Raw genomic sequence first — 12,992 nt, 5'->3', positions numbered from 1 at the left:
CCAGGTCAAGGTAGGCAGTGTGAACCATTTTTCCCTCATTCATTGCTTTGGTTACCTTCTCAAAGAAGTCCACCAGGTTGAATAGGCATGATCTGCTCTTGATGAAACCAAACTGGGTGGGGGTCCAGTGTCTGGAGGTTTACTATATCTCTGTTGATCATTTCCATGATAATTCTTTTTATGGCTTTACATACAAGACTAGTGAGACTTATGGGTATGTAGTTTCCAGGGTCAGTAGATAGCCCACCATTGTGCAGAGGGATGGCTGTTGCCTTTCTCCATTCATGAGGCATGAATCCTGTTTAAAAGCTACAGTTAAATGTCAATTCCAGAGGCCCTGATAGGTCATGTTTCGTGCTATTTAGAAGGAACCCTGGGATATTGTCTGGACCCATTGATGCAGTGTTCTTGGTCTTAGAGAGAGCATTAAGGACCTGTTCCCTAGTGATAGTAGGGGAGTTATGTTTGATTGTATTTCATGAGGGAAGGTTGAGGGGGTAAAGTGGGAGCTGAATTTATCATCCAGGAGGTTTGCTATATCTTCTGGCTCAGTATAGGTGACTCCATTCAGAATGAGCTCTGCACACAATTGTATATTGCTTTTGAGATAGCAGACATCACTAAAGAATGCTTTATGGTTGTCCTTGGCCTGGGAGGCCAAACTTACCTCAAATTTGGCTTTGGTAGACTTTATTTGTCCTCTGAGTTGTTTATTTAATTTTATGAGAGTGCTTTTATCCTGCTGGGTGCTGCATCTCCAAATTTTTGTCATGATGTTCTTCCTTCGGTTATACAGCTTATTGATTTTGTGATTCCACCAGGGTGGCTTGTTTTTTTAGTTTGTTCTATAATTCTTCCTGGTGGGTACAGCTGCCTCTGTGCAGTTATTAACATGCTTGTACAGGGTTTCTGTGAACAGTTCTGCATAGGCAGCAGTGTTCTCAGGGTTTATGGGGGCTTGAAATTTTGCCAGATTATCACTTAATAGCAGGTTAGCCTTAGAATAGTTCCTGAATATTTCTGGTTTAGCTGGAGGTCCAGGTTTTATTTTTACTTCAGAGGAGACCATTTTGTGGTCTGACCTTACCAGGGAAGACATTACAGTAGGGCGTGTGTAGCACTCTCCCATATTAGTGAGGACCAGATCCAGTATGGTTGTATCCTTGGTTGGTGTATTGACTATAAGGTCCAAGGAGTTTGTGTTTACAAAATCCAGTAAAAACAAAATGAAAACTCCAGCAAAGCACAGCACAAGCAGAGTGTTTGACTAAGAATAAGAAACACAGGGCTGTTATACCCAGATGATGCCCATTATGATTAGGGTCACTGCAAAAATATCCCAAACTACAAACTAAAAGAATAAGTGAGAAGGTCACTGAAAAACCAATCAGTAAAAACAAAATGAAAACACCAGCAAAGCTAGAACTTCCAATGAGTGACCTCCTAAACCTCTTGTATCAGAGGCATATGGGATATATGCAAATGACCCGTATGAACATCAGGTGTTTTAGCTAACTGGAAATTCTGAATGCCCATTACTTCTTTTGTCATTTTAATGGACAATTTCAGGCCAATAAAACCAAATCCCACTAGCTGTGGATATGCATATTTTGACCTTGTTATGACCTCATCAGCACAGCACAAGCAGAATGTTTGACTAAGCATAAGAAACACAGGGCTGTTATACCCAGCTGATGTCCATTATCATTAGGGTCACTGCAATCGCCATTTAGCTGAAACACCTGATGTTCATAAGGGTCATTTGCATAAATCCCATGTGCCTCTGATACAAAAGATTTGGGAGGTCACTCAGTGAAAGTTCTAGCTTTGCTGGAGTTTTCATTTTGTTTTTACTGATTGGTTTGTCAGTGGGCTTCTCACTTATTGTTTTTGTTTACAAAATCCAGGAATCCCTGTGCCTATACATTTGGTGTAGTATAGGATTCCCATTAATGCCATCTACTTCAGTTTGTTTAAGGGTTTTGACTCTCTGCCACAATGGAAGATCTTGGGTAGACACAGTTGTGCAGTGGTTAGCATTGTCGCCTTACAGCAAGAGGTTTTCAGGTTCAATTCTCTGCTGAGATGTCTTCTGAGTGAAGTCTGTGTGGGTTTCCTCCAGGTGCTCCAGTTTCCTGTCACATTCCAAAGATGTTTCTGGACAGTTTCTCTCTAGGCCTCTGCTGAAAATGGGCTCTGTCCCAGTTGGACATTCCTAGTAAACAAATGTTAAATAAATAAATGAATCTTGAGAGTGATGAAATCATCAAGTTTTGATAATTCAGTATTAGTATTGGTAGCAGCCTAGTTATATAATTGAAGATAAAGAGTGAGGATGACTGATGAATACTCTGAGGAAGTAACTGTTAATGTAGTTGTGCCACAAGGTTCTGTGCTAGGGCCTTTTATAGGGCCTTTTACTGTTAATGTAGGTGTGCCACAGGGTTCTGTGCTAGGGCCTTTTACTGTTATTGTAGGTGTGCCACAGGGTTCTGTGCTAGGGCCTTTTACTGTTAATGTTGATGTGTAACAGGGTTCTGTGTTAGGGCTTTTTATTGTTAATTTAGGTGTGCCACAGGGTTCAGTGCTAGGGTCTTTTACTGTTAATGTAGGTGTGTCACAGGGTTATGTGCTAGGGCCTTTTACTGTTAATGTAGGTGTGCCACAGGGTTCTGTGCTAAGGCCTTTTATTGTTAATGTAGGTGTACCCCAGGGTTTTGTGCTGAAGCCTTTACTATTAATGTAGACATGTAACAGGGTTCTGTGCTGGGGCCTTTTACTGTTAATGTAGGTGTGACATAGGGTTCTGTTCTAGGGCCTTTTACTGCTAATGTAGGTGTGCCACAGGGTTCTGTGCTAGGACATTTTACTGTTAATGTAGGCTTGCTACAAGGTTCTGTGCTAAGGCCTTTTTGTTTAAGTTGTTCATGTGTACTTCTTCCTCCACAAGGAATGTTTGAACTGCTAAATATGCAGCTGATATTAATATTGGTTGAACATATGCTATATATTGTGTATTGCTGTTGTGGAATCATGAAGAATATCTCCTGAACAATGAGCAGCAGAGATAGTAACATACTGATCCCCCTTTATACTGCTCACATTAGATCTCACGTTGAATGTGGGGAGGTTCTGCATATATAATAAGCAAAAAAAGATGGAATTAAAAGAACTTTTGCAAGGCAGATCCAATGGCTTTGTGGAAAGGAATATACAGACAGATTAAAGACTGTGTGGCATACAGATTAATAAGAGGAGATGCTATTATGGTATTTAAGTGCCAGAAATATGATACTTTGGTTTCTGTGTATAGCACAAGGTTCACTGACCACAATGTGAACACAAGGAACAGAAATCTTATAGCTAACTTGTCTGTAGCATCGTCCTTATTAAAAAAAAAGTTTTACTTATGAGGAAGGAAAACTATGAAAGTCATTACCATTACACAGAAGATCTGCACCAACTTTAGCTACATTTAAGAAGGAGATTGATAATTGGTAATTTTGTTTTTGAAACTCGGTTGTTAGATGGCAAACTCTATGGTCGCCATTATTTAGCCTAGAGTTGCCTTAACAATAACCTTGAATATTGATAGGATGTTTGGCATGTCGAGACATAGCTTGATTATGGCCCCAAAACAACCAAGTACTTCAGAGACACCCCATACCTAGTTCTTGGTGCAGAGTGATAACTGCAGTAATTTTGAAGGAGGGTAGGGACCTACTCCTGATCTTTTTTCTACATACTCATCTTGGTGCGTAACCATGATTACAATTTTTTGTGGCTATTTTAGATAAAAGGGTTGCAAAGGTTCTGCCAGGATTAATTATTTTTGAACAGTGTAGGTTAGTAAGGGAGGAGAATGTCTGACAATCTAGTAAGAACAGTAATGTTTCTCCAAGATGGACACAAATCTGGAAGATCACTGATGCTTGTAAGCTCTGCCTCTGAGAAAGCTTTTGATAGAGTTTAGTGGGAGTGTGTGCTTAAATTGTTATCAAGGATGAGAGTTACAAAACTATTTAAATAATTGTTGCAAAGATTTTACAATGCTGAAATAGTGAAAAGTAAAACTATGACTAGGCTCCCTGAAATATTCACACTATCATGGGCAATATGCCGGGGCTGCCCGCCTTTGCTCCTGTTATTTGCACTTTTTTTCCCCCCAAATCTCTTTATTTCGATTTTCTTTTTTTCCAAATAATAACAATACAATAACTCAAAAACACAAATAAACAATACAAATACATATCTAAAGAAAACAGACAACAATCTTGTTCCGAGAAAATTTAAAAATTTTACATATATATATATATATATATATATATATATATATATATATATATATATATATATACACTAGAAGTCACACTTTTACTTGGAACTCCTTGCTGTAATGGTTTTAGAGCTGGACATCCCATACTGTATTTGAGGGTCACCACATTTAATGTTTGTGGATGATATTTTAATACACTGACTCAACCCCAAACATTTCCAAATTACTTGTCATCTTAAGACTTTTGGAGAAATCTATAAATTTATTTGGTCTAAGATTAGAACCTTTGAATAAACTTGGTACTGTGGAGAGAATTTAGAGCTATCCATCCATATGTATGGAAAAATAAGAAAATTAATTACCTAATGGTTTGGCATGCTTAGACAGTGGAGAAGTCAGTGTTACTGACAGAAGAAGAAATAATCGGAAAAATAAAAACAAAATAAATCAGAGAGTAAAAGCTTTGAAAGTATGTGTATTACCAGGCTCACGTGCTCTGTATATCTCACTCCTTTTGGACCCCACCTTCAAGAGTTTTACTAAAGAAGTTGACACAGTGGACGAAGAAATTTTTATATGCCAGGCATAGCCCATGAGCTGCGTAAGGCAATGTTTTACTGACCAACGATAAGAGAAGATTAGGGATTCCCACATATGTGATGATATTTTTTTCTAATTGTGGCAGGCTACAGATGATATGGAAAAAATTATTTATAAGAACGAAGATCTACCTTTACAGACAAATTAGCATTTTCAAGAGTGAAAGGAGGCCAGCCAAACTGCAGATGGTATAAACCCTTAGGCTGTGTTTACAAAAGCTCTCTGTCTTTGAAACATTGGAGCTATGACTTAAAGATTTCATACAGCTGAATGTATCAAACAAGGCAACCAAGTGCTCTCTATATTTTGAAGATGTAAGTATTCACAAGTAATGCTGAAATATTGGCACCAAATGATAGAGGGGAACACTGTATTATCATGACAGGAAGCTCGGGGAAGATTTTCAACAGCCACGAGAGAGACGGTTCAGCTATTTATTGTTAGTAAGTAAAGATAAGGGATCCAAATGATATGCAAGCCCTCTACTGGACCATAGAGGCCAGGGCTGGGAAACCTCCAGAAAAGGTTTTGATAGCTAAATTGTATAAAGTACTTGATCTTTTGAGATACCATTAGTATGAAAAGGGGAGGAAAACTATATCTGATATTGAAATATCTATGCAAAGATAGGCCCAAGTCTCATAGATGACAAAAGCATCAACCTTGGCTCTTAGACTCGAGGTATTCACCTGGAAATGTCTGAATAAATACTATTATATGTCAGCTAGGTTAAGAAAATTTTTTCCATAAGTGAGTTCTAATTGCTGGAGATGCAGTACTTGGCAGACTGGGGACTGGCTAAATATGTTTTGGACTTGCCCAAGATTAGAAAACTAATCTATAGCAGTTGGTGGATAATATTTTGGTAAACATCTAGAATTTACAACTAAAGTTAACTTTTAGGCTTGAACAAGTATCAGGAATTCAGTAAAGATGTTTACTGTTTGTTGTCTTTAATAATATTATAGCAAAGAAAGTAATAACTGTCATTGAAAAAAGAGGGCTCTAAGAACTATCCAGTTGGTCAGGGCTTCCTTATCAAACTTAATGCATGAAAAGAAAAGTTCTATAACAAGGATGTAATAACAGAGGTTCTTAAATAAATTGTAGCTGTGGCTACAGTACTTGTTTTGGTCAGAATGAGATTAAGATTAAAGGATAGGCAAGTGACCTGAGGGAAGTAATGGAACTAGATGAGTGGGTTGTGTCCCCACTTCTAGTGTTTGTGTTTATTTTGTTAATTTAATGCTATTGTGAGTATTATTATTATTTTGTTTTCTTTGCTGATTTGTTGTTTTGTCATATTTCATAATGCAAGTAAATTTTGACCAGTATTGTGGCACTGATGAAAAGAGAAATCTGTAGGTAAAGGTATGTGAAACATACAAATGGCATGTAAAAGTCAAAATGTATGATAATCAAAAACTTAGAAAAAACATCTGTATTATTCGATTGATACAATGGATAACTTGTACATGAGTAAAATAAGTCCTATGAATTCTATGTGTTCTGTTTAACTGTTTCTAGTTTGGTTTATATTATTCCATCCAACTGTTTTACTATGAATGTTCAATAAAGATATGTTCTTAAAAAGTAACTAGTTGACCTTGGCTACAGTTCTTCTACACAGGGTTTTTGGCTAAATATCCCAGTTATATTTGTTCTCCAGTTCTTTTCCAAGACCACCTACTCCCAACCTCTACACATATGGATACGGTCCCTGCATAATGACCTCTTCATAAATGTAGTACTTTTGCACTTATTGACACTGACCTCCAGCTTCTGTATCACTGACCATGTGATTAGCTTATGGCCAGAACCACTCTGTTACAGCACTGACTGAAGATGAACAAAAGTGTGTTGTCCAAAGGACTTACTTTTGTACCAAGCTGCAGGAGTGAGGTTGCTCAGGTACTGATAGACCTTAAAATGTTTGTGAGGAAGCTCAACATAAGGGTACAGTTTCATGGCAAAAGTAATGACATTGAAAATAAGCCTATTGATGAAACTAATAAAAAGGCCTAGCAGCTATTGTCCACCACTACATCAAACATTAGCTGCTTTTGAAGTGAAATGTGAGATGGAAATCAGGAAACTGCTTATAAAACCTCCAAAGAAAAAACTTTATAACTTAACACAGGGAGAAAGAAAAGCATTGATTGAGCTAGGCAATGATAAATCCAGGGGTGTAATGAAGGCAGACAAGGGAGGAGGCATACTTGTGACTGATACCACTATCTACAACCAAAAGATAGAGAACATGCTGGAGGATAACAGATTTTATGAGTTATTTACCATGAATGACATAAAAAGAGTATATGATTTGCGGAACACTAATCTCACCACATTATGGGAAGAAAAACTTATTACTGAAAATCTTTATAATTATTTATAGAGCCCATGCTTTACTAGAAAGGCTCACCCAGACTCTGCTACACTTTGCTGTGAGGGAAAGGTTAGTTTGCTTTTAATTTGTTATATTACTTTATTGCCTTTTTCTATTTTGAATACTGTGATTTGTTTTATTTACCTTGTGTTTTACTTCTGCTTTTAACTGCATATTAAAAACTTGAAAAGGAGACTGTGGTGGTGGTGCTGCGGTAGCGTTGTCGCCTCACAGTAAGACGTTGTCCAGTTCGATTCTCAGCTAGAGCATCTTCTGTGTGGAGGCATACATGAATGGGGCATGCCTTCATTGAAGGTTGTGCGTCAGGGCTGGTAATCCGGTATGTAAAAATCATCTACCAAACATTAGCGGACCGGAGTTCCGCTGTGGCGACCCCTAACCTGGAAAAGCCAAAAGACACAAACATTAAAACTTGAAAAGAGACCACAGCTCTCTCTCATGTGAATCAAGCAAAACTTTTTTTCTCCAGCCTCCCACCCGGTTACTGTAGTGTTCTTAAACACCACTGTCTTTCTAGTTGCCTTCCCCTTATGTTAATTTGATCATTCCTCTCTGTTTTTACTGGCTTGTGTGAGTAAGCACAAAATTATCATTTTGTGAAATCACTCCAATTCAACTATTTAAATTTATTGGCCATCCTACTGTATTCCATAGTACCAGAATACAAAAATGACCACCCCCTTTCACTCTATCTTGCTGTTTTACAAATAGTGACTCTCCACTAAAACTTAACTTTTTAGACAGGTAAAACTTAAGTTACATACTTTCACATCTAACTCCTCTAGTGCACACTGCAGTGTTTAGGATAAACCATTTTTACCTTTAAGCATCCCTGTGACTAGCACTTGCTTTAAAATCTGCTGGAAAGCACTAGGAAGTCTTAAACTGATACAAGCACTCAACTCTCCTTGTTAATAAGGAGAAATTAATTGTAGGCACTAAACAGCCTATATTTGCAAAGTACCTTGCTAAGGTAAGGGAAAACAGCTCTTGTACTTACAAAAAAAAAAAGCACCAAACCAGACATGTCCAAGGGTCACCTTCCGGTGATTTCTCCTGTCCACCTGGTGAATCTGGGCATACTGGGGCAATGCAGCAATTGCCTCATGTACACAGACAGCCCTCTCCTCCTACCACCCAACACTACAACCTGCGAGAGATGCACTTGCATAGCCAAACTGGAAGCAAAGCTCTCTCCACCCAAAATTGTGCTAGACTGTCAAGAGGAGAAGGTTAACACCCGCACTACACCTCAAGCAACAAATAGCCCTTTTAAACCCACACCACCAACACCCACACATAGCAACACTAAACCCACATATGTGGAGGCCCTTAACAGTAACCTGCCCAAGCAACAAGGACCTCCAAAGCTGAAACTCAAACAAACACCAATCACAACCAAAGTGTCACATAGCTCACAACACCAGTGTGCCACCCAACAACAGCCTCTAAGGCAAGACAACGTACCCAACACTTTAGTCATAGGTGACTCTATAGTCAGGCACACTGATGTCCCACTCACCAGGCTGAACAAGGAAAAAAATTACAGTCAGCTGCCTGTCGGGTGTCAGGATCCACCACATAATGCATGCACTCGTCACTCCGCAACAAGTACAAATATGACTCTGTCATTGTCCATGTTGGAGTGAATGACTTGAGACGTACCTCCTTGGACTACATGAAAAGAGACATGGAACAGCTCTCGGATCATGTGTCCCAGGCAGGTATGACCCTAGCCCCGAATAGCATCCTGCCTTCGCCCAGAATGATACCACAGTATAAGGACAAAATGATTGACTTAAACAATTGGCTAAGCTTCTGGTGTCATTCAAAGGGGATCCAGTATCTGTCTGCCTGGGATGACATGATTGACAGACCATGATGCTTTGCCAGAGATGGTCTGCACCTGTTGTCCCAGGGATTCGGGTTACTGGCTAAGGCTCTTGCCACTCCTATAATGCCTTTTTTAGGCAAAGTTTAAAGGACAAAACCACCACCCTAACAGGTACAAACATGCAAAATCTGAAGGTAATGCTACTCAACGTCTAAATCTCAAAATGCAGTCTCTCGAGGCACTCCTAAAAATGGAGAACATCAATATCTGTGCAGTAACTGAGACCTGGTTGAGGGCTCCAGATAGCACCCCTGCAATACCAGGCTCCAGCTCTTACCACACTTTTCGGCCACCAAACCAGGACCAAAACACTAAAGATGGAGGAGTGTCCATATTCACCAAGGATATTCCCAACACTGGGCTAGTTGCCCAACACAATGAACCTGAAATTCTCCAGGTGCAACTAACACTAGGTAAGACTGCAATTCAAATTGTAGCTTGCTACAGATCCCCACCATGCCCCAAGATTCTCACTACACCTTTCTAAACATACTGGAAAATATTAAGATACAACCAAACACCCTAATACTGGTTGATTTCAACTACCCTGCCATTAACTGGGAAAACTACTTGTGTACCAACACCTTTGCCCAATGGTTCTTGGAATTCATAAATTCTAACGCCCTGGATTAACTAATCCTTAGTCCCACCAGGGGCTCCAGTATCCTAGACCTGGTCATTAACAACATGGGAAATCGATGCTCCACACCTATGGTCACCTCCTCATTGGTCAGGTCTGACCATAAGCTAATCACCCTTGACATCCACATCCAACCCCCACCCCCCCAGTAAGGAAAATTCCGTAAAAAAACTTCTCCAAAGCCAACTTCATGCTACTCAAGTCAGAAGTGACAAACTTCATGACACCCATACAGACGGGAACTGAAAGTTCGACTGCTGAATCCTACACTAAGGCACTGTATGAGTACATCCACTCGTGCATGAATCATGCCATCCCCAATAGAACCAAGATGCTCTCCTCCAAAAAAAGGAAGCCAATCTGGTGGCCTCTTGCCATAAACAAACTTTACAACAAAAGGAAGAAACTGTTGCAAGAAAGAGAAAAATTCCAGGATGCAAAAAACTCTTTTACCAGCCTCAGTAAGAAGCTGACATCCATCATAAAATCCTACAAAGCTAGTTATGAAAATAAAATGGCCAAAGATTCCAAAGACAACCACAAGGCATTCTATAGCTGTGTCAAGAATCTAAATGGCAATGCTCAGATCTGTCCTGAGCTACAACAGAATGGCATTAAATATACTGATCCCAAGGATATTGCCAATATCCTGGCAGATCGATTCAGTGCAAACGTCACCACCGTCTCACCCCCTAAAGGGCCCATCTCAATACCGAACGATTGCCAAATTCCAGTAATAATGGCCACATAGGTAATAAATGCACTCTCCAAAGCTAAGAATACAGCATCCATGGGACCAGACGACATCCCAGGCTGTGTATGACATGAACTACAAAATGAACTGGCATATCACCTAAATGTCATGTTTAATCATAGCCTCACCTCAGGCTTCGTGCCCACTGAGTGGCACACAGCTATAGTTACCCCACTCCACAAGGGGGGATCCACCTTGGATCCTGGGAACTACCCCCCATCAGTCTGATGAGCCTGATCTGCAAGGCCATGGAACGTATTATCATGGAACTTATAAACAAACACATTGGCAACCTTCAAACACTGGACCCCACGCAGTTTGGGTTCGTGAAGGGTCTGAACCTGACTGACTTCTTCGAATCAGTCTCCAGAGCCATGGACAAGGGTAAGGTGGTCCACACAACTTATCTGGACCTCGGCAAGGCCTTCAACACCACCCCCCACTCTGGAATCATAGATAAGCTTACTAAGCTGGGCATTAATCCCTATGTCACTCAATGGGTTGCCAACTGGCTTACTGACAGAACCCACACAGTAAAAGTAGCCAACTCCAAATCCAGCTCCAGACAAGTGACAAGTGGAGTACCTCAGGGTTCAGTCCTGGGACCGCTCTTGTTTGGCATCTACTTCTCTAAAGTACAGGCCAACACTAGGGGACTCTGGCTAACAAAGTCTGCAGATGACTGCAAACTGGGAGCCATTATTGAATCCTCAAATTATGTGGATATTCTACAAAAGGGCCTTACAGAAACAGATGCTTGGTGCCAGAGCCATGGGCTCAAGCTCATTGCCAAGAAATGTATAGTTATCCCCTTTGGGAAAAAACATGTATCCATGAATTACCATATAGGTGGCAGTACACTAAACACCAAAAGTGTGATAAGAGACTTAGGGACACAGGCGGACAGTGGTCTCACCTTCGATAACCACATCACCACAATAGTTAGGAAATCCTTCTATGTGGCATACCTCATCACTAAGGGCTTTTCATCCAGAAAAAAAGAGGTCATTGTCCCACTGAACTCATCCCTCATTAGACCCATTATAGAATACAATTCCCCGTTTGGTATGTACCTCTCAAGACATCTGCAACAACTGGAAAGGCCACAGAAATATCTCACTAAAAGAATCACAGGCCTAAAGCAGATGCCCTATGCTGACCATCTAAAAAACCTCCAGCTATACTCTGTAGCATATCGTCTACTCAGAGGTGATCTCTGCTTAACATACAAGGCCATGTCAAACCCAGAGCTGTTGGACATGCTACACTTAAAGAAATCCCAGTCCCTCAGAGACACGCACCAGGGATCTAAACCTTGTCATCACAATGAACAAAACAAGCTAGAGGATAGGTTCCTGACCCAGAGACTCCCCAGACTCTGTAATAGACTGCCCATACATGTCAAGCAGAGTGCCTCTTTGGCCCTCTTCAAAAGGAACCTTGATGATTGGATGGGAGATAGGAAATTCACCCCAGGGATCACGTCAGTTGCCCTGCTAGACAGGGGTCCAGGGAAGTAAATACTGTGGGAAGAAATATCCAGGGAATTGTTATGGCTAGGCTTGTATAGGCCATAGGGCTGCTAGCCTAGTACCAACCAATGAACCTATGAACCTATGCCCACGTTTACCTTACTTTTTTGAAATACCAAAGCCACACAAGTACAGAGAAGACCCACTTTATAGACCAGTAGTAGCAAGTGGAGATTTCTTTACTGAAGCCACAGCCATTTACCTTGATTACTTGCTGAAACCTTTAGCAGAAAAGAATAAGTCATACATAAGAGATTCAATGGATTGTTTGAGGAAAATAAAAATCATTACTGTGGAAGCTGACAGTATTTTATTAACTAGTGATGTGGAATCCTTGAACACAGTGCTCCTTCACAATTACTGTACCACAGCAGCTATGGACTCTTTTAAGAAACATAATCAAGGTACACAGGCACAACTGCAAAAGTTAAGCAAGCTCATTAATCTTGTACTGGACTTCAGTTTCTTTACTTTCCATGGCAAGCACTACAAACAAAAAACTGGTATAGCAATGGGGGCTGCCATGGCTCCCAGCATAGCTAACATAGCCCTGGGCAAGTGGGAGAAGGACTTTGTTTTAAACAACAAAGACTACATGCAGCATATCATGTGCTATTTACGTTTTATTGATGACATCTTTATTGTATGGGAACGTGACACCTTGTAGCTTGGAGATTTTATCACTTACTTCAATCAAGCAACCCCCTTCTTGAAGTTTACCTCTTCCCATAGCTGTACTTCAACCACTTTCTTAGATATCTTAGATATGCAGATTTCCAAGGACATCAACAATAACAGAATCACCACTGATCTATTCAGAAATCCAACAAGGGTTAACTTATTACTCCACAGTAAAAGTCTACATCCTACAAAAACCAAGTATAATGCA

Source organism: Protopterus annectens, chromosome 1.part2 (assembly GCF_019279795.1).
Source record: "Protopterus annectens isolate FY-2018-M chromosome 1.part2, PAN1.0, whole genome shotgun sequence".
NCBI classification, from domain to species: domain Eukaryota; kingdom Metazoa; phylum Chordata; order Ceratodontiformes; family Protopteridae; genus Protopterus; species Protopterus annectens.
Note: the sequence above shows the minus strand (reverse complement) of the source record.